The sequence below is a fragment of the Caretta caretta genome, chromosome 1, assembly GCF_965140235.1.
Source record: "Caretta caretta isolate rCarCar2 chromosome 1, rCarCar1.hap1, whole genome shotgun sequence".
NCBI lineage: Eukaryota > Metazoa > Chordata > Testudines > Cheloniidae > Caretta > Caretta caretta.
Genome location: NC_134206.1, coordinates 233,016,126 through 233,039,301, shown reverse-complemented (window position 1 = coordinate 233,039,301; position 23,176 = coordinate 233,016,126). Strand labels below are relative to the sequence as shown.

General features: G+C 40.2%; 2 protein-coding genes across 10 annotated transcripts in view; one reads left to right on the top strand and one right to left on the bottom strand.

The window, feature by feature from the left end:
- The window catches only part of LMNTD1 (lamin tail domain containing 1), a 307,951-nt gene extending 295,964 nt beyond the window's left edge, over positions 1-11,987 (bottom strand). For all 5 annotated transcript variants that reach the window (XM_048826052.2, XM_075121606.1, XM_048826037.2 and 2 more), the window contains exon 1: positions 11,523-11,987. The gene's annotated coding sequence lies outside the window, so the exon portion shown is untranslated. The remainder of the gene's footprint in view (positions 1-11,522) is intronic.
- A 260-nt stretch (positions 11,988-12,247) lies between these two features.
- Positions 12,248-23,176, top strand: part of RASSF8 (Ras association domain family member 8) — a 122,379-nt gene continuing 111,450 nt past the window's right edge. For 2 of the 5 annotated variants that reach the window (XM_048826256.2, XM_048826267.2), the window contains exon 1: positions 12,248-12,374. The gene's annotated coding sequence lies outside the window, so the exon portion shown is untranslated. Of the gene's footprint in view, positions 12,375-12,960; positions 13,524-23,176 lie in introns of those variants that run through there. The other 3 variants (XM_048826294.2, XM_048826277.2, XM_048826285.2) reach the window with 2 other exon arrangements.

Genomic DNA, 23,176 nt, shown 5'->3' with positions numbered 1-23,176 from the left:
TTGGGTACCTTACTGTTGTTGATGTTGCCTTTTAAGCAGGCCTATGAAAACTTTAAAAGGTTATCAGTAGGTATTTCCTCAGTTCTAATTACTTGATGGCTAGGGAATAGGAAATAAAACCTTTACTAGAAATACTCCACACTTCTGTAGAACCTTCCATCCACAAATCTCAAAGTGCTTTTCAGATATAATTGTATTTAACTTCAGAACAGCTTTCTGAGATATCTTTATCTCCATTCCACAGGTGGGTAAACTGAGGCACAGAACCATGATATGACTTGTCCAAGGTCACACAGGGATAGAACCAAGATCTCCTGACTCCCTTTCCTGTGATTTATCCAGAAGACTATGTGTTGGGTTCATGAATGTCTTGCTTGACAGAACTGGAAGTCACTAAGATAAAGAGGATACTCTTTTTGACAAATTTATTTTTGAACACTTCTTTAGAGTCTCTGGGCAAAATTTAACCCCAGTGTTGTTCCAGGGAAGCCCAAGGGAGTTGCATAAAGACTTAATTTAGCCTTCTCTATTTGTTTTTTAATAGGTTTCAGAGTAGCAGCTGTGTTAGTCTGTATTCGCAAAAAGAAAAGGAGTACTTGTGGCACCTTAGAGGTACCACAAGTACTCCTTTTCTTTTTGTCTTTTAATAGTAACTAGAGAAACGTAGATGTTATTTACACTCCTAGAATAATATGTGCTTCTCACTTCCTTCCCACTCCCTTTCAATCCTTCTTTCACTTGACTTCTCCTCCTTCAAATCCCAACTTAACACTCACTTGCATAAGGCCTATCAGTGCTTTTTCACCACCTGTGGAAAAGCTATTATTCCCCTACTTAAAAAAAACCACTTCTGTAGCACATACTACTAGCTCTTTGGGGCAGGAACTGTGTCTTTATGTGTTTGTATAGCACCTACCACAACGGGGCCCTGATCCTTGACTGGGACTCTTTGGTGCTACAGTTAATACAAATCATTAACAATAATAATATGGGATGGTTCTCTCTCTTAATCACCTAGGGCCAGATCATCAGGTGGTGTAAATCGATTGACACCAGCTAAATATTTGGTTCAGACCATTTTGTGTCTGCTCTGTTTTTGCTCTGGGCCCAGACTTAAATACCGCAAAGTCTCTGAATGCATTTGATACCTCCTAAAGCCAATGGCAGTTGAGGGCATTTAGCAATTTGCAGTGCCAATCTTTTAGACTAGAAGTTCCTTGGGGAAGGGACTGTATTTTCCTCTTCATTTGCTGCAACACGTGGCTAATGATCAATAGTAAACAACAAAGCTAGAGTTGGAAAATGTGGAGGAGCAACAATAAAGAATTATTGCTCTCCAGGCTCCAAACTAAATACTAATTAGAGAATAATAAAACTAAGAAGAAAGAGCTTGAAGAATGCACTTAAGAATTGTAATTTAATGCTAGCATATGTCCCTAGTGTTTTAGACAGCATCTACAATTTAAAATAACCCTCAAAATGTTCCTGTTAAAACTGAGCAAATCTGCAGCAAATAAACTACTCAAAACAATTAGCCTGTTTTAATACTTGTTGGATATCTGCAAGCAGGTAGGACTTGCTCAGATTTATTCACTACAGCCCCAGTTCACCAAGGTACTTAGGACCATGCATAACTTTGATCACATAAGTAGTGCCTATGGCCTCAATCCACAGAAGTATTTAGGCTCCTAACTTCCATTGATTTCAATATAAATTAGGAGCCTAAATACCTCTGAGGACCTAGGCCAATGTGCTTACAAATATGCACATGGTTAAATTTAACTTGTTGAATCAGGGCCTATTTGAATGTACTCAAGACCTTTTTTGCTAGTATTTTTGCTCTGTGGATTGATCATGAACAGTTTAGTAGTAATTTATTTGATACTCACAATCTGTGTTGATTACTTGTAATCGGTCACATAATGTTTCGGTTCTGTGATTGACTGAAGCTAACTTATAATCAGGACAAGAGTTTGAAGAAGCCGCTGGGGCTTTGAACTTCTCAGCAAGAGATATTGTGAAGGGCAGAAGTAGCAGGAGAGTCAAAGATTAGCTCAAGGAGAGCAGGAGATTAGGAAATTTTAGAGAATTGTATACCCTTCATTTCTGGCCCACACTGCCATTATTAGAAAAAGTAGGATAATATAAAATAAATTGGCTGGGTGAAGAGTTTCCATTAAATTTCCTCCTCCTCACATTTGTACCATGTGTGTGTCTGGGTATAATGTACATGGGCCTAATTTCAAAGGTACATTCCTGGATATTTTCTGGATACTTTAATTGCCTCTTTGCCAAAACTCTGCCAAGGAGTTTTAGGAACCCTGCTGCCCTACTGTGTCAAGCTGTGTCCCATTCCATAAAAAATATACTTACCTAAATCTTCAGGTATGCCAAAGCTCCCCTTAATGCATCTGAGTAAGGAGAGGCATAGGTGATTGAGGATAGCAGGAGAAAAGTTTGGTCCCTGGCACAAGTTAGAGAAGCCCCAGGACTGACAGGTCAAGGTTTCAGGAGAGCAGCACACTCTGCCTCATCTCCTTCTATCCCCTCCCATCTCTGGAATGTCCTTGCCATGTCTCTTACACTAGTGGGACCAGGACTTGTGGTGTACAACCAGCTATACCAGCATTATGCCATCTAATAATACAATGAAATCCCCAGCTGCCATACATATTAGGGCAACTCTCTCTGTCCTTGTTGTGCTGCCAGCATGGCCAAAGGGGATGGAGCTGGGGTTGAGGATATGGAGCACCAATTCCAGCATGAATACATCAGCATACAAGTTTAAGTTCACTTCCCCTGGCATTCATGCTGTTAAAATACAGCCTCTGAACTTTTCATGGAAAGTGATCCAAAAGGGGCATAAACATGGGCGAAGCAAATTCACACAAGAGTATTTCAATTTAAATAAATGTTATTCAAATTAGAAGAAAAAGCTTCATGCTTTGTTTTTGGTGGTATTCAACTAGTGCTAATTTCAATAGTATTTGAAAGAAGTGCCCTTTCTTATATGTTCTACATCCACAGAGAGCGATTCTAGGAGTTTTCTTACACATAATCCATGATACTGTTGCCACTCATCAGAAGTATTATTTACTGGGATGAAAGAACTATAGACCCTGGAATGCAATATATAAATGCAGATAAATTCTAAATAGTCAGAATAGAAACTTCTTCCAATCCTTTTTCTAGGGAAAGTGAAGGGGAGATAATTTGAGTTAATTAATGATGACCCCTTAACATTTTTCAAATAATGTGATTTTACTGAATAATAAACAGCAGTTCATGGAATTATAGAGAGTATAATGCTGTGAAAATGTCTTTTGCAGATTTCATAGATTCAGTTCACGAAAATGAAGGAGTCTTACTTGAACTTTTTTTTCTTTTATAAATATGTCCCTGCTAGTTCACATTTTGTGATAATTTTTGTCAGATAATTGCAGCCATTTTTTCCACTCTGTTTCACATAAATGTTAACAGCTAATGTGGGCCCCACTCCTGCAAACATTTAATCATCCCAATTCATAGGAAAGATTGGAAGTATAGTAAAAGACCACCTGGACTTAACCAGGAGATCTTCAGTGACCTGAAACTCAAAAAAGAGTCGCACAAAAAGTGGAAACTAGGTCAAACTACAGGGGATGATTTTTAAAAAACAACACAAGCATGTAGGAACAAAATTAGAAAGGAACAAAAATGAGATTAAATTACCTAGGGACATAAAGGGAAACAAAATATTTTACAAATACATTAGAAGCAAGAGGAAGACCAAGGACCTGGTAGGCCATTACTCAATGAGCAGAGAAAGATGATAGCAGAAAATGCAGCAACGGCCAAAGTTTAAAATAACTTTTTCATTTCAGTTTTCACCAAAAAGGTTAGCAGTGATCGGACGACTAACATAATGAACATCAGTGTAAATGGGGTAAGATCTGAGGCTAAACTAGTAAAAAGAACAAGTTAAAAACAACTTTGACAAGTTAGACATCTTTGTTACGCTACTCCAGCAACGTGAATAAGGTAGCTGGAGTCAACGTAGGCTTCATCGACCTACCGCAGTGTTTTCACCACTCTTCATTGATGGCAGACACTCTCCGGACAACTTACCTTACTTTTATCGGACAGCTGGAATACCAGGGTCGACTGGAGAGCACTCTGCCGTTGATTTAGCAGGTCTTCACTAGACCCACTAAATCAGTGGTCTCCAACCTTTTTATGCCCAAGATCACATTTTGAATTTAAGGACAACCCAGGATCTACCCTGCCCCTTCCCTGAGGCCCCGCCCCTTTCACGGAGCCCCACCCTGTTCACTCCATTCCCCCCACACCCCAGTCACTTGCTCTCCCACACCCTCACTCACTTTCACCAGGCTGGGGCAAGGGGTTGGGGTGCAGGTGGGGATGCGGGCTCTGGGAGGGAGTTTGGAGGCAGGGAGGGGGCTCCAGGATGGGGCAGGGTGTTGAAATGCAGGAGGGGGTGTGAGGTGCTGGCTCTGGGAGGGGGGCCAGGGCTGGTGCAGGGGGAACAGGCTACAGGAGAGGGTATGGGGTGCTGGCTCCGAGATGGGGTACAGGGTGCAGGAAAGGGTATGGGGGGCCGGCTCCAGGAGGCTGCAGGTTGGGTGGTGGAAGAGAAATGCTGGTCCAGCAGAGCTGGGCCTGCTGTACTCATGCTACTCCTGGTCTGAATGCTGCAGAGCCATTCAGAACCTGCCCATTGAAGGGGGTGGCACTTACCTTGGGCAGTCCCAGCCCCACACTGCTCCCAGAAAGGGCCAACACACCCCTGCGGCCTCTGCAGGGGACCATGTGGCTCTGCGCGCTGCCCCTCTGTGCAGGCACAACCCCTGCAGCTCCCCTTGGCCACAGTTCCCCATTTCTGGCCAAGGGGAGCTGCACAGGTGGTGCTTGCAGGCAGGAGCAGCACGTGGAGACCCCTGCCCCCCATCCCCTGGGGCTGTGAGGGCATGCTGGCCACTTCCAGGAGTGGCGTGGGGCCGGGGCAGGCAGGGAGCCTGCCTTAGTGGCAGCCCCGCTACCCCGCCGGAGATCGCGATCCACTGGGACAGTCTCCAGCATTGACCAGTCGATCGCACTCAACTGATCGGTGACCGCTGCGCCAAATTGACACCTGCTGCAATAGTCAATCTCCCCAATAGTGAAGACAAGCTCCAAGACTGCAGGGCCAGATGCAATACATCCTAGAAAACTTAGGGAACTGGCAGAAGACATCTCTGAGAAATTAACTTTGAGAACTCATGTGTAGTTCGGGAGAGATTCCAGACGACTGAAAAAGGGCAAATATAGTACTTATCTATTAAAAGAGGAATAAGGACAACCCAGGGAATTACAAACCAGTCAGTTTACCTTCAACACCCTGAAAGACGATAGAGCAAATAATCAAAAAATCAATTTGTGAGCACCTAGAAGACAATAAGGTGATAAGTAACAATCAACATGGATTTGTTAAGAACAAATCATGTCAAACCAACCTAATATCCTTCTTTGACAGGGTAACAAGCCTGTGGATGGGGGGGAAGCAGTAGATGTCATATATCTTGACTCTAGTAAGGCTTTTGATATTGTCTCACTTACCTCATGATAAGAAAACTAGGGAAATATAGCCTAGATGAACTTACTATAAGGTGAGTGCACAACCAGTTGGAGAATCATACTCTGAGAGTATGGTTCACAGGCAAACTGGAAGGACATTTCAATTGGGGTCCCACAGGGATCTGTCCTGGGTCTGATTCTATTCAATATCTTCATAAATGACTTGAATAATGTCAGAAAGGGTACACTTATAAAGTTTGTGGATGATACCAAGCTGGGTGGGGTTACAAGCGCTTTGGAGGACAGGGTTAGAATTCAATATGGTCTTGACAAACTGGAGAAATGGTCTGAAATAAAAAGGATGAAATTCAATAAGGACAAATGCAAAGTATTACACTTCGGAAGGAATAATCAATTGCACACATACAAAATGGGAAATGACTGCCTAGAAAGGAGTACTGCAGAAAACGATCTGGGGGATATAGTGGCTCACAAAGTAAATATGAGTCAACAATGTAATACTGTTACAAAAAAAGCTATCATCATTCTGGGATGTATTAGCAGGAGTGTTGTAAGCAAGAAATGAGAAGTAATTATTTGACTTCACTCAGAATTGATAAGGCCTCAATTGGAGTACTGTGTCCAGTCCTGATTACCACACTTTGGGAAAGATGTGAACAAATTGGAGAAAGTCCAGAGGAGAGCAACAAAAATGATTAAAGGTCTAGAAAATATAACCTATGAGGAAAGACTGGAAAAACTGGGTTAATTTAGTCTGGAGAAGAGAAGTCTTGGGGTGGGGGGGACATGGTAATAGTCTTCAAGTATGTAGAAGGTACTTTTACTGATGAGGAGTGTGATAAATTGTTCTCCAGATCCACTGAGGACAGGAAAGAAGAAATGGGCTTAAATTGCAGCAAGGGAGATTTAGGTTAGACATCAGGAAAAACCTCCTAACTGTTAATGTAGTTAAGTATTGGAATAAATTACCAAGGGAGGCTGTGGAATCTCTGTCACTGAAGGTTTTTTAAGAACAGGTTAGACAAACACCTGTCAGAGATGGTCTACATAATACTTAGTCCTGTCTCAGTGCAGGGGACTGGATTAGATGACCTATCAAGCTCCCTTCCAGTCCTACATTTCTATGATTCTATGTGCGTAACTTTACGCATATGAAAGTCCTGTTAACTGCTAACTTCAAGTCCCATTGCATATACATATGCTTAACTGTCTGCAGGATTGGGAGACTTATACCACAATACGTAGTCTCATAAACAAGCATACATTGTCTGTACTATTTTTTCTTATTTTGTAATTTACTTATCCTAACAAAAATTGTCCATATCTTATCAAGGGTGTAATTTGATTAAGCTATATATTTTTGTCAGTTTTTAAGTTGTAGTTGTTCTTAATTTGCTCATATGGATATATTTAGTGTCTCTGATTTTCCTTTTCTTTTCATTGAATATACATACCCATTAATTCATTTGAAAGAGCTAAATGTTCCCTGGCTTTCCTCAAAGAAACTCACCTTTTGTTCTTAGATATTAGCAAGAAACTGTTTTTTAGCAATCACTCTCCCTTTACCATCCAATAAAAAGACCTGAGTAAACCATTTTTCCTCCAGTAAATATCTTGAAGTAAGTATGACCATGATTCAGCAAAGCACTTAAGCATGTGATTAGCTTTTATGCATGTTCTTCTGTTCCATTGACTTAAATCAGACGTAAGTACATGCTTAAAAGAAGCACGTGTATGTAAGTGCTTTGCTGAATCAGTGTCTGCATTTTTCCAATCCAAAAATACAGAGGGAAGATGGATTGAAGCCAAATTCAACAGATTAATCTGAATTGCATGTAATGTACTGAGCCACTATGTTTCCAGCAAAGTAGATCCCTTGTCCTTTGCCACTTTAGCTGAAAAAATAACTTCATTGCTTGTTATGCCACAGAATGTTGGTGGATATTTTTACATATTTCTTAGCCCTATTCTTGACAGTCTGTCTTAAACCCAATTTTCCTCTTTTCTTTCCCAGCTGTTCTTGTCACCTCCAGTTCAGGAACTAAGCATATCAAATCACAGATGGTTACTCAATGCCAATAAGAAGGTTTCATTTTTTCCTCTTCCCATCACCACATCTTCCAAAAGATTTCCCTTTTTACTCTGAAAAATAATTGCTGAAAAATATGTTAGATGCCTCTATTGGACATATTGGCTTATCAGGCCATGCACACGTGATTCTGAAAATTCCGTGCATACCACCTTGATTTAGCAGGAATTTGTGCTACTTTCCTCCCCTTTACAATTAAATTGGGGGAGGGATGTGGGGGAAGAGTGAGAATATAGTCAAAACAGTTACATTGTCTTTCTACTAGCAAACAAGCCTCCTAAAACAAGCAGATGAAACAAAAGTCAATATTGGTGAACATTGTATACTGAATATATAACATTTGATATCCTGAATATATCAAAAATATTTTGAAATCTCTCTAGTATGGCCATGAGTTACTTAAATGTAACAGGGTTTTTTTTAAGTAAACTTCTACCAAAAGACGTGGAATTATAAGTCCAAGAAGGGTATGATTTAACTTTGAGAAAGAAGACAGAAAACTAGTTTTGGATATGAAATCTAATTGTTTAAAATGTTTCAGGCTCCAGTTCTGTTGACCTTTTGAAGTGGTAAACAATAGAAATGTAATGACTCATCATGTGACTGTTTTTAGTAAGTAATAAAATTTTTAAACAAGGATTTTCTTCAGCTAACAACAATTGGTTTCCCAAAACTTCTTTCCTTTTCATATATAAATTCCTGTGAACCCTGCATTCTGAGAAATAGTCTTGTATCTTCAGCCAGCCAGTATTTCAACTCCTGTTCTGCTTGCATGTTTTAGGAAGGAAGGGAGGAGTGGTATTCTGAATGCTGTACTTTTTGCAATCTTTATAAGAATAGCTGGCCAACTAACTTGCAACAAACAATTTATTTGGCAAATTTTAAGCTTTTTTTCCTGTTTGTGAATTTTCTGCAATCAGAATGTGACTTATATTAATTTATTCACTTTTCTTAGTTGTAGAAATGCTTTGTGCAAACAAATCTCATCTTGTGGACTGATTGCAAACTGTTTGCCACCAGTATTTCTTTTCCTGCAAGTATCCTGTTGGGACGGTCTATATTTGCAACTCCTTATGGGCAAAGTATATGATTGGTCATCTACATCACATAGCATTGTTTCTTCTCCCTGATTGGATGGCATAATCTTTGTAAACTTTTTCAATTACTGCCCAAAGCAAATTTCATTTTGTGATGAAATGCATGTCAGATACAGGCCAGGGTTTGCTTTCTGTAAACGATTCATATGAACAAACTTTAATTTGCAGAAATATTTACAAAAAACAGCAGGGAACGTCAAAACTGAATCCTGCTTAGACAGAGCTTGAGAAATTTACCAGACATTTACTAGCCAGAGGACTAATCCTATTAGGCACAGGTAAATAGGAAAGCCAGGGAGCGGGCTCCACCAAGAAAGTCCAGGTTCTCTTGGTGAAGAATCCAGTTCTCTCATCTCCAGCCACTGGATGCTGGGATTTCTTTTATGGTGCCATCCCTCAACCTACTTAGGAGCTCTATTTTTTGTATTAGCATATAGATGGGTTATAATTTTGATCTACAATCCCTTAATTGACAGAGCTTTTTGTTTCCCCCCTCAAATTCAGAGCCTCCTAACTGCACTGGGGACAGGTCTTTGCTATTTAACCTATTAGTCTGTTTTCTGGGTCCTCCTCTCCAGTGAACAACTTTTGTTGCTTATGTTAACTTTCTCCAGCAGCAGCATTAGCATGAAACTGGCATGATTCTTCACAGTTCCACCACTCCCCATCCAGCTTTGTACATCAGCTGTGAAACTGACCAGACCTGGGGCTGCCCAACTACAAACTCCAGAAGATGGCACTGTATCATGTTAACTTTCCAAATGTGACCAGAATGTATCTTCACAACCGTAAAGGCTAGAAATGTATTTATTTACAAGTATTGAATAAGATGCCAAGGAACAACTTAATGGGATAATTTTGGTTGTTGAGTTTAGTGTACAGATGCCAGGTGATGTAGGTGGCCCGTGATAGGCAGGAGGTCAGACAAGATGATCTGGTAATCCCTTGTGGCCTTAAACTCTGTGACTATGATTCCAATATTATGGAGCTATGTTCATTTACACCAGCTAAGGACATGACCATAGTCCAACAGCAAATATAACAATTCTACATTTTCATTTCAAGATGTGTGTATTCATAAATTCATATCTAGAACAGAGGGGCATGGATCAGTGTTCACGTCACACTCCCAATCGGTACCTGGCCCAAGCTGGGGAAGCTAATGATCCTACCAGCAGACCAAATTCGGTGATCAATCCTGGTCATATGCCACCTGAGGCACATTGCACTTACGCTAGGAAGACTTGAAAAGAAGTAATCATATTAATGTAGAGAACCAACTGAAAAATACAACAATTGTTGAGACAGTTGTCAGGAATAGAGATGAGCACATCTCTAAGCACGAGTAGAGCTTTCTGTGGGCTCTCCAAAGCTTGTTCTTGCTCTCGCTCTCTCTCTCTCCCTAAAGCAACAATTTATAATCCTGGCTATCAATGACATTTTCAAAACAGAAGGAAACTTTCTTTTATAACATGCTGATTTATGAAGAGCTGAGCACTCAGAACTCCAGCTGCAGTGAATGAGAGATGCAGGTGCTCAACATTTCTGACAATCATGCCCTAAATCCATAAAAGCATGACAAATTGTTCATTTTACCAATCAAATAGAGCACTACCTTTACCAGCCCACATCTGGCCCTTTAGTCAAATGAATGCCCCTTCCCCTCTCTCTCTTAAGAGCAGAGAAGGGACTGGAGGAAAGTTAGGGACTAGAAGTGATGACCACATGAATACCAAGATATCTGTGCTTCAGCAGGAGCTTATGGCTTTGCCATATGTTGTTATCGTTGTTGTTTATGAAGTGTCCACAATGTGCTCAGTGAGATACAGGACATAAAAGGAAGAGGAAGAGATTATAATCTAAACCCCTGACTTTACAAGTATTTATGCATGTGCTTAGTTTTAAGCATGTGAATAGTCCCATAAAGCTCCTTACAGCAACTGACTTCAGTGGGGATCTATGCAGGTGCAGAACTCTGTCTGCTTGGAGTCAGTTGAAAGACTGGGGCCTCAGAGGCAGACGGGAACAGAACCAGACACTCTTAGCCTACAGGAGTAATCTGGAGTATTGCTAAAAGGTGAACAGGAGGAATCTCAAACAAAACAAAAGTAAAAGAACCTTCATGAAATATCCCTATTTTAAAATTTCAAATAGTTAAAATCTTTTTAGAAATTTCCCCAGGCCCCAGCTGAGTTGGTCTTAAGGATGTACATGTATATACATACACTAAAGCTGGAAAAAATTGGTCATTAAAAACTTTTTTGGACAAAAATGGTCTATTTTGGTTTTGTTTGGTTTTGAGTTTTTTTGGAACACAAATTTTTACTTTATTTTTCAACATTTCCAGGTTTTTTCCCATTTGCAAAAACGAGAAACTATCAAAAAAGTCAAAACTTTTTTGGCTTTTGGAAACCAAAAATGACCATCAAACATGTTGATTTTCGTTTCGTTTTTTTTTTTTTAATATTTCTGCCAAAAAAAAAAAAAGTGCGTTTCAAAGTTTTAGAGAAAATATTCACCATTCCCTATCTCTCTCTCTCTCTCTCTCTCTCTGTGGTGGTATAACGGGACTCCGCCTAGAGAAAGAATATATTAAGTCCCAACTGGCCACGGTCTATAATGAGTGGAACCAAAAATCCGCAAGCGTTTACGGGTGGTCAGAATCGATAGCTTCCGCGCAGGGTGAATGACAAACAAAACCTAAGACAGACAAACCAAAGAGCATGCAGCTGAGCAACGCGTCGTTGACCGCTCTTCCTGACCTGTTATCGCCCATGGGAAATCGCATGCTCGCCTCCTTCCTTCCTTCCTCCCGGCTCCTCGCCCGGCTGGTGCTGATGCAGACGGCGCACTCCCAGAAGCGTTGGGAGGGCAGAGGCAGCGCATCCCTGAGTTTCACACGCCTGTTCTGGGGGAGTCTCTTTTTAGGGGTTCTCCTTCAGGCCAGGTTTTAAACCCTCTCAGGGGGGAGGATGCTACACACACACACACACACGCCCGTGTGCTGCAGTCTGGCACTTCCAACCCTCTTCCCCCCCGTGCGGGGACATCTCCCTCCCTGCGGGGCGCTGGGCGGGCAGCCCCCGGGGATGTCGGGGGACGGGGCTGGGGCTGGGGCTGTGCTTGGCGGCGGCGGCGGCTGCTTTAAGAGCTCCCACAATGCCGCGCTGGTGCCCCAGTTCCCGTTACACTCTCGCTCCCGGCCGGGAGCCGCCGCCGCCGCCGCCTCGGTGCGGCCACAGGAGCCAGGGCGCGGAGCACAGGGCGCCGCTGTGCGAGGCAGCGGCTCGGAGGCAGCCCCCGGCCCGGCCCGGCCCTCACACACACACACACAGGGGAGGAGCTGGGTGCCCGGGCCCCAGCAACGCCGGGACAGGGGGAGGGGGCAGCAGCCGCCCCACACTCCGCAGCCCGCCGGCGGCAGCGCCTGAGCGGCGCTCTCCCGCTCCAGCCCCCTGCCGGCTGCGCTTGGGATCCCCCGCCCCCTTCCCGGGCTATTTGGCCGCTGCGGAGGAGCGGGCTGCCCGCACTTGGGGTTGCTGCCTGTCCGGAGGAGCCGGTGCGGGGAAAGTGCCGACTTGCCAGCCGCCGCGGGGCTTTGCCATGGCCGAGCTGTAAGTGCAAACTTCGGAGTGGTTTTCTCCGGGAGAGCCCCCCGCTCCGGCAGCCGCTCTCGGGCTCTCTCTTTGCTCCGCTCTCTTCCTCCCCTGCCAGGAGCCCTCTCGCTCCCTTCTTACTGGGCAGTTTTCCTCTCTGTGTTTTCCTGCCTCCTCTTCCTCTCGCTTTCTGTTGCATCCACCCCCCGTCCCCCCATTCCTTCCTCTTCTGCGTTTTTTCAGTTCCCTTCGTATTTCCCCTTCTTTTCTTTGGCAGTTTTTCTCGCTCTCCCTTTTTTTCCGAATCCCCCTATCTCTTCCTCTTTCTTTTCTCTTCTTCAATTTTTCATGTTTCAGAATTTTTCATCTCCCTTTTTCCGTCTTGCCATCCCCAACTTTCCCCTCCTCTTTGCAGTTCTACCTTCAGCCCTTATTATTTACTGTTTCCGTTTGCATTTCCCCCTCTCCCTGGTTTTCTCCTTCCCGTTTCTCTTCCTTCCTTGTACGTTTCCTCTCCCCTCCTATTTCACCTTTGCCTGCCTCCTTGCAGTTTTGTCCCCTCCCCCGTCCCTCTTGTATCTTCTGTCTCTTATAGCAGCCGCATACAAGTATTAAAAAGTAAGAGGTATTTTTCTGCGTCCTTGAGACGAGAGGTTAGACACCACTTTTCCTGAGCAGAGGAATCTCTGGCTCCTTTTTACTTTCTTTCTTTCTTGAATGGAAATTAGGAAGTTGTTGTTTTGTTTTTTTGGCAACGTGGACTGTTTTTTGTTTTTGTTTTTCCTGTCCAGGCAGTGACGGTTTGTTTGATGGTTAATCTTTCTTATTCCTCTCCCCTGCCCCCTCTCTCTGCTAGTAGAGGGGGAGGGAAAGATTATAAGTAAATCTGTTTTGCCAGCAGGGAATGGATCACATTTTAGGAACAGCGTGAGGAAAGCTTGAGTGACTCATGTACAAGAACAAGGCTTGGAACTTTAAGGGATAAGGAGATGGATTTTGGTCCCTAGTTTATGCAGTAGTGAAGATTGTTGTAAAGATCTGTGGCTATTAGTGATTTCTTGTTATGGAATACATTTTTAAATTTTTTTTTGTCATATTCCTGTGTGCTAACTCCTCAGTTAAATGTCATTTTGATGGGGATCAACAGAGCCACACGTTAAATTGCAGGTCAGTATTACCCTTGGATTTGATCAGTATTGTAAATATGAAGGAGATCGAGGGTACACATTTTGGCATGCTCTGTAGAATCACACCTGTCACATCTTGCATTTGGACCCTTGCAAAGATATCAAAGCTTGACATAATAATAACAAAAACCACTAGACGGTAATTACATCCAGGACAAAGTGTGCTGTACTGTGGGTTATGAAGTCTGGCTTGTGCTTTACTGTATTCTGCACGGTCCATAGGCAGCACCTCTAGTTAAAATTAAATATGCACTGAACTGTAGAGAGAGAGTAAACCAATTATCTATTGATTTCTATGAAGATACCTGGTTAAAGATCTTTTTAGTTGATTGTGTTATATGACTAACATAGAGAACACTAACCTGATGGTCTGATTATATTATTTTAGCAAAAATGTGTATAATTCATGAATAAAATGCTGACTACTTTACTTAGAATTGAACCAGTCAGTTTTAATCTTGGTTATGTTGCATTAACCCACTGTATATATTTTCAGAAAATGCTATTACAAATTGATCTGTTGCCTCCCATCTCATTTTTTGTGGGTAAAGGGGTAGGGGAGTGGGTCAATGTTTTCAGCAATTAAATTTTGTTTAGCTTTAAAATGTTATTACAAAATAGGTAAGACTTGACATTTTAAAAAATTACTAAGCCATAAAAAAACAATCTTGTCAATGAAAGACAGCACAATGATTCTGTCCCTGGGGAACAGAAATGATTCTGTCTCATTCACAGAGTTGTTCTGAAAAGACATACTACTCAATAACAAAATAATTTGTATAATGCAGTCTCTACAGCTATATAAGAACCTGTAAATCCACTTCCTCCCTCCCCCAAAAGAAAAAACAATCCCCATTGAAGCTGACCCTGCTTATTTAAACTAGTCAGCTAATAAAAAGATGGTTCTTTGGCTGTACAGAGCATGCTGGAGACGAAAAGAAAAACTCTGAATGGGTTCATAGAAGACAGATCAGGAACATAGCAAATGCTGTTGGCAACAAGCTTGTGAATCTTTTAAAACTATGTATTGGACTTCATTCATTGGTGGTGTCCCCAGTAATCTGAAAGAGCATGGATTCTGTTTCTACTTCTGCCTTGAATGGCAGTGGGAGCTTTACATACAGTACCCATCTGGTCTACCCATCTGTACCTGAGAATGATGGTGCTGAGCTTTTCACTCATGTCTGTAAATTACTCTAAGGTCATTTGTTGAAAGCGACTATGTGTAAATGTGTCAGTATATTTGCTTAAAAAGGACAGTGCCTTAGAATACTAGTTGAGGAACCATATTTGTTAGAATATTCCATGTGTGTTCATGCACTATATTGTTTTTTATAAAGCTGCAAAGTAGAAAAATTCCTGATGCACACAATTTATTTTATGTTTTGAAAGTAATATACCGTACATAAGCTGATGGGAATTTAGTATTGGCTTGAGACATTTGGAGACAGAAGTTCTTTTTATTCACAGAGCAGGCATGGCTTTGACATATCGGTATATACTTCCTCATAATACCGCATCTGTGTATCTCAAACCTGACCTGAAGGAATAGTTCCATTCTTATTTCTTAGCTTCTTTGCAGACACTGCAGAAAGGAGACCAATTAGTCCAAATTGCAGTGTAGAGAAATGTCCGCTAGGAACTGGACTGTGCCATCAACACTGATGCATACAACTTCTGATCTTATTTGCTTTTGTAATATCTACAAACAGCATGGTGAACCATAAGCATTTAAAAATTGAGTCATGTCCCAAAAATCATGAGATTGGCTTGAAAATCATGAGATTTAAAAAACACACAAACATTTGGGGTTCTTTGTATTGCCTTCTGGTTTCTGAGCATTCAGGGTGCACTGAAGAGTCCAGGCTGTAATCTCAAATATTTGCTTTTCAGCAAGGTTTAGGATCAGTCATAATATAGATTCTGATGATGTAGTGTTTGGAGAACTAGTTACAGGAGTGAAATTTTTGTAGCATCAGGCCACAATATTGTATGGATGGAACACCTTTAGACTTGAGTGCACTTTAGCTGTAGGGATGACTAAATTGCTTGCTGTCAGAACCCCAAATTCTACCTGGACAGTTAGACCATAGTATTCAGACTGAGGCACCCAAATAAAAGTGGCCAGAGGTCTAACATTGAGTATCCACAACTGAAAATTTTGCCCATAACTAACTCAGAACTATTTTCCAGTTGGTGAAAGGAAATTGACACTAAGAGGAGTTTGCCTAAATCTTTTGTGCATTGGCAGAATATATGGTTCTTTCTACAGGCCTGTGTCAAGTTGTATGATAGTCCTGTGATACTCTTGGTTGTTAGATGTTGAGTTGAGAGCACAGAATTTGCTCTAGATGGGACAAGAAAATGGGATTATCTACAGCCTATGAAGTGAATATTCGGTGAATCCCCCACAGTAATTACAGCTCCATCAGTCTGAAGTGCTTTCATTCATATCATTGTAAATTTTCAGTTTTATGTTGCCACAAATAAGTGAAGACTTTGTTTGGAATTTGCCTGTGAGGATTTAAGCAGCAGTTCACTTCTGTAGGAAACACTTCCGTTAATTTTAAGGAAAAAATTGATTGATGCATTTTATATGCATAATGCATTCCTGTAATCAGGTCACCTTTTAATTTAGCTTGTCTTGTTTACTCTAATATTGTGTTAGAAAAAGGGATTATTCCCAACAAAAGAAATCTCAATTCTTCCTACAGTCCAGGATTATTGAACAAAATGTCTTGCTGTTCAGTATTGTCGTTGCACTCAATGTTGTATGATAACACATGTTGTTCAGCTGTTGTTGATTCCTCAGTGGCATAGACTTCAAAGGAAGGCAGTGAAATAGAGCCATGGCAAGAGAAAAAAGAGTTTAGTTTCAATGGTCTGTACCATCCAGCTGTTTAAGTACTTTACAGAACTATCAGAGACTGTTCAGGCATCCAGTTAGGGCTGACAAGCAATTACATCTGGAAATGGAACCTACTTTGGAGGACCACCTAGAGGGAAGCTAGCATTTAAACATTCCCTATTTTATCAGTGCTAAGATCTTCAAAATCCCTTTTCAGTAAAGAAGGATGAGGCTCTTTGTCAAGGATGCCTTTTGATATAATACTGACTTTACCTAATTCCTGGTGGTATTGTGCTCTATTTTATTTATGTAAAAATTTTGTTCTTTATTTTACATGGCATTATTATAATGAGAACAGAAGAAGAAGAGAAACAGGCCATGTAGGGATGCCCTCTCCTTTCATAATTGAAATGATTGATTATACATATATTTTGTTAATACTAGAATTGTATTTATATAATACTCTTATTGGCTAAGTATCCCAAATGCTTGAAAAAATCATATATGGATTTAAAAATCAAACAATATTAATGAAAATCCTCATAAAACCAACACATTCTGCCAAAGACCTTGTGAAACAAAAAGTCCTTTTAAACCTTAATAATTACAGCTAATTCTTTTATCGTCCTTAAGTTTGAGCATGGAGGATATATTTCCTCTTTGTGTGTTTTTTTTTCTCTGTTGAATTGTATAAACTACATATTTATCAAATATATTTTCTCTATCAATTTGTCTGTCTGTCTATTGCAGTGCTGCTAACCAAGATTTTATCTTGAGTTTTGTGATTTTTATTTGGTGTTTCACTTAAATTCCCCATTCCTGGAATCAACTGATTACGTGAGAATCTCTGATTTAATTTAAAAATAACTTTCTAGCTCTCATGATTTCACAGTAAAGCTTGAAAATGTGACCCAGGTTCACCCTAAAAGTTCAGAAATCAAAAGGCCAAGAGAAAGAACCCAAAATATATTAAAAATATCATGTTTTTTGGGGCCTGACTCATAATTTTTGAGAGACAAGGTGGATGAGCTAATATCTTTTATCAGATCAACTTCTGTTGGTGAAAGTGTCCTGGGACCAACGTGGCTACAACTACACTTCATAATTTTTGAACATTTGGGGTCAGCAACATTGAAGTTGTAACCTATTCACATTACTTATTTGTCTGTAGAGGGTCCAGTCTCCTGCTCTTAGTGCTAATGGGAATTGTGTGCGCATTGATGGGAGAACAGACTCAGTAAAGAAGGTACTTTGGTTCCCAAGACTTTTATGATACTTTTTTTTATGAACGTGTAATACCAAAATAAACTCCATACCATGCAGGTAACTCTGAATGTTATTGGCCTTTGCCTTTTTTTGTTGACTTCCTGATTTAGGATTTTCATGTGACTTTTATCCCTTGAGTGCGTGGTTCCTTCTTTTAAGTGGCTGCTGTAGTGAAGTTCTCTCTCTAGTGTTTTAAGATAGCAGGATTTAGCATTTGCTTCAGAATTTTAATTGTATATTTATTTCCCTGTTGCTCTTTTGAGTGAATATAGATGTATAGATACCGTTCTTTTCTGCCTGAATTTTCTTTGCCTTTGCCCCAAGGTTCAAATTGGTAGTCTGAATTCATTTATAGGGCAAATGTATTGTTCTGATAGTTGTACCACAAATAACCTTGTGTATTATTAGCCCTTTCATTGCAACAATACTTAACATGTATTGTTTCTGACAGACGCCTCTATTATGACTCTGGATCATCCAGTTCTGAAGTGTCTGGGGCAGTTTCAATGCTGTCTTTCACATTTGGAAGTTTAAAGTACTGCATTTCTTCAACTGAATTGAAAGGAAATTAGAGAATAATATCTTCTGGTCATTAGACTTTTAAATCACTTAACAGTGTTTCAGACTTCTATTTTTAAAGGGGATTTAGAATCTCCCCAGAAACCTTCCCCTGCCCTTTAAATGTTGGCTTTATAATTAAATTCAGCTGTTCTCTAAAGCTGTGGGAGGTGAGGGGCAGGGGAAACTTCCACGTGCAAAAAGTGTATACAAAAAAAGAAGGTAGTGTGGTCTACAGGACAGATCACTGGATTGGGACTTGAGACACTTAGGTTCTATTCCCAGTGCTGCCATTGGATTACTGCGTGACCGAGAACAAGTCGCTTCACACTTGTATACTTCAGTTTCCCCATATGTAAAATGTGGATAATGATACCGATACTTTGTAAACTTCTTTGAGATCTACTGATGAAAAGCACTATATAAGAGGTGGGTATTAATCCTTAGTTCCAAATAATGAGTAGATTTTTCTCGACGTTTTGATGGTGGTGGTGATTTAAGATTGAACATTAAAAAATAACACCCATACAAAAGCTTTGAGTGCCTTGACAATAATTAGGCTTACAATAACTACCCAGCAGCATTAATACTTATGTACAGAGAATTTAACCATACCAGCTAGCAGCATTAAATAATTAGAGATAACAATTTACCTTAGCTAGCAGATAACAAAAATGGAAAAACTCTAGAAAAGCTTCACATTCCCAAATCATACCCAGTTAATACCCTCGTACAGCACACAAAGGAGATTTTGGAGTGAGAAGCAGTGTTATTCATCACTCTAGGCTTAAGCAGAGGATATAACAATAAATTATCCAGTGTGTACATACATGTCACATGTCATATTCCTGGGGACGAAAGGTTGGAAAAAGGCCAGAGTTAATAGTTTTGTTTTTTTTAAAGTAGTTAACAATCTAGATAGGAGTTGTTGCTATTAGTTAATGTTGCTAGCCATACAAACGTAATGCTAATATCTATAGCGAGTAATATTTATTAACACTAGTACCTTGAGTAATTAGCATTCAAATAGAAACGTGGCAGGAAAAGAGTGTCTTTGCACTTGCCAGTCAGAAAGTGACTTTTTTTTAAAAAAACACCTTACTCATCAGTGCTGCTCCCTGTGTGTATCATATCTGCTTTCTTTGGGCCTATTCCAAGTCCCGCTGAAGTCAATGGAAGACTTTTCATTGATTTCACTGGGAGTCAGATCAGGCCTTTACTAAGTAAATCACTTCTGTGATGTGGATTGGACACCCTGCGCAGGCCATGTGTTTCAAGTACTGATGAGCAAAGAAACTAATGAAGAACAGCAGCTGAGTGTTGTGCAATGCTTCCACCTCACTGTTGAATTGGAGAGAGGCGATCTGATTTTGTGGTGAAACCCTTTGCTAGAAACATTGTTCAAACTCCAGAACTGTAGGTAAACCAAGGATGAATTAGCAAGAGTTTACAGAATAATCTGACTGGAAATTACTGTGTTTTTAACAATTATTTCTGGCATATGCTTTCATTCCAATAACTAATAAGATAGCAGCAAGCTGTTTAACTCTTGCTACACAAAATTAACTTTCATTTTGGCTTTAGACTGTAAGTGACAGAATATGCTAAACCTGGTTGTACTTTGCTTCTCCAAAAAAAGAACTTTGGGGCAAATTATAAAATAGGTAAATATTTGCACCCTTATTGCAGTGCTATGTTCTGAGGCACTTGGTAGCCCTGAAAGCTTAACAAGCTGTTTTTCATTTGCTTGCTCTCTTTGCATAAAACAGGAAGCAAAAAGTACATTCTGAAATTGATTAGAGCAGTGGTTCTCAAACTGTGGGTTGGGACCCCAAAGTCTTGCGACCCCTTTTGAATGAGGTCGCGAGACCTGACTTAGATTTGCTGGGGTCCAGGGCCGAAGCCCGAACCTCACCACTCATAGCCAGAGCCGGAAGGTGTCAGGGCTCAGGTTGCAGGCCCCTGCCTGGAGCTGGAGCCCTTGAGCTTCAGTTTTGGCCCCCCTGCCCAGAGTGGGGGGGCTCAGGCTTTCTCCTCCCCACCTGGAGCAGTAGGACTTGGGCGGGCTCAGGCTTTGGTCCCTCCTCCTAGGGTCCTGAAGTAATTTTTGTTATTAGAAGGGGGGTCCGGTGCAATGAAGTTTGAAACTATGATCTAATCCAGGGGTTTTCAAAGACGGGTCTATGGTAAATAGTTTTGTGAAGTCAGTCAGTGTGACACAACCTCAGGAATCTTGCCACAGAACTTGGACTGTAGTACCACAGGGTTCCAGTGGTCCTTGATCTTCTAGAAAGGTGAAGAACTTTTAATTCCTAATTCCAATTCTCATCACGCTCTGCTAGGGATTGACCAAGCAGCATAAGGAAGAAGGAGGAGATCCATTTTTATACCTGTAGACTTGAAATAAAAGAAATCCCTTTATATTCGGAAATATCCAAGTGGCATTTTGTTTCACATCTGATTTTTTTTTTTTTTTGGCTGGGACTAGAAGTTTCAAAATACCACAACGACAACATTCATTGTAGTATTTTCAGATGGGAGGTATCCTATGAGAGATTTCCAGCTCAGTCTTGTAGACATAAATGGGCAAGAGGTTTTGTGCGCTTATCTGATCCCTTTCAGGTTTGCAATTGTATTCTCTCTGTCAAACTGCTGACCTCAATATCTGAGCATCTTCAATTGTTGTTATTACTGTTGTTTGTATTACAGTAGCACCAAGAGGCCCCAGGTCACACAGCAGGTTGTAGCAGAATCAAAAATAGAATTCAGGTCTCCCAGATGTGTGCCCCATTCATTAGCCCACACTGTGTTCCACTTTCTTTATCCTTTGTACATCTCCTTTCCCACATATCTTCCAGGTTTCTGTTATCAGATTACTTATTTCCTGTATAGTCTACCTTTTGCAATGTATGCTGAATCTTCTTAACCTTCACTGTTGATTCCACATTGCACCTGCTATTGTTCTGTTAACACTTTTAATTAGTGGACTGTTGGTGTGCTCAGTGCATTAAGCAGCACAGTCAATCCTTTCTACTCTGGTGTATCCTGAACTTTTTGCCATTTCTTTTACTAGGAGATGTACATAATATATATGGATAATCTCTTGAGCACCTCTTTTGTTCTGGTCCTGACTTCCTCCACTATATGTTCTCTCTTCTTCCTCTGAGGAGACTGGTTTGTTTCTAGAAGATTCTCCTTTGAAAAAACTCAAGAAAAGAACATTTTAGCAATTTTTTTCTCTTAGGTCCTTCACTGACCTTTTTGTGTACTTGACAAAATTATGTTTTTAATTTTTCTGCGGTTTTCCTTTCATTCTCACCTTTTTAATTTTTTCAGATGACTTCTTGTAAGTGTTAACTCGCTCTGTTTTACAAATCCATACATGGTATTGTGCCCTTTTGCCTTGAATTAATTTTAATTTAGTACAAAAATTACTATGGTGTATAAATATTTTCTGTATATATTACTTTACATGCCACACAATAATATTTAATTGATCGATAATGGTGGGTAAGAAACAGCATAAATTTCCACTTTCACCTCCCCCAAATTAATCCTAGATCTTGAGAATTAACCCTATATCAGAGTGAAGAGCATTTTAATTGAAGCTGTTTTGCAACCTCAGTTGTAGGATATGCTAATAAAAACAGATGAAAAATATATATCATAGAGTGACAAATGCAGAAGAAAATGGAAAATGGATGGGTTGGATTTCAGTATAGGGAAAAGTAAAATAGCAAATGAGATACTCATGGTATGTGGCAAAAATTATGACGATTATTCATATCAAAATCATTGTTGCATAAATAGTGGTTCTTTCCCGCACATTCCCCTTCTAAGTGCCAGGAATTTAAAAAAAAAAAACATAAAATAAACTAACATCAAAATTCAGTTGCCAACATCTCCTTCTCCTCAGATAAAACAAGAACTACTCTAAGAATAAATGTCTACGTTGTTTTAAGAATTCTAAGGAATTCTTCCCACTTACTGATATCAATTACTGAACCTCAACTCTGTCAAAAAATTCAAGCATTCTCCTTGGAAAATAGTCCTGAAAACAACTCTTAGAAAACTGAATATTTTAGCTAAGCACTTTCCTGTGTGTTTTATTTACAGCTGTGAACAATGGAAAAATAAGAATCAGTTTCATCTGCTCTTATTTGTCCCTAGGACTTGGAATACCTGTAAATCCTAAACTACAATAAAAGATTGATACAGACCTTAATTATACTAACAAAGTAACGGTGTGTGACTATACGGTTCATAGGACTGGGAATGGAAGAATCTGTTAAGTTGTTCACCTCTAGGTTACTAGTTCAGATGCTACCTAGGTCAATATAATGACCAAAACTTGTTACCATTTGATTGCTGTCCTGCTATCAATGTCAGATGAGTTGGTCTCATTCAAGTTTATAGATTACAGAAAATGCCACAATTGTTTCATGTTGATTCTTATATTGGTAGCCTCAGGAGAGAGGCATGGAAAATGAAATGTACTTTATTCATGCTGAAAAATTGAGCGTCAGACTTGATTTATGGAGAAGTAACCAATATTCTCCATTTGATAATCCCCATGTTACTGAGCTATGTACCTGCTCCCAGATCTGTCTACCACGCCTGTGATGCTTTTGTATCTCAGTCTGCTTCAATGTGAGACTGCTTGTATGGACAGTTTCCATTGGTTTGCATCAGTCTCATGCTCATGATTCTTGGGACAACAGGTTTATCAGATAAACATGACTTAAAATCTTGGACCTAAAAAAGCTAACTACGTTTTTTTTCTAGCAACTGACACTTTTCAGGAAAGATTGAAAAGACAAGTCTTTGCTATGTCTGAATAACAATGACAAGTTTTGCCCTTTCACTGAATTACACACCTTTATACGTGAGTAAGATTTATTATTCCCCCAAATCATCATAGACGTTAATTGAACTGATCACATGCTTAAGGTTCAACACAT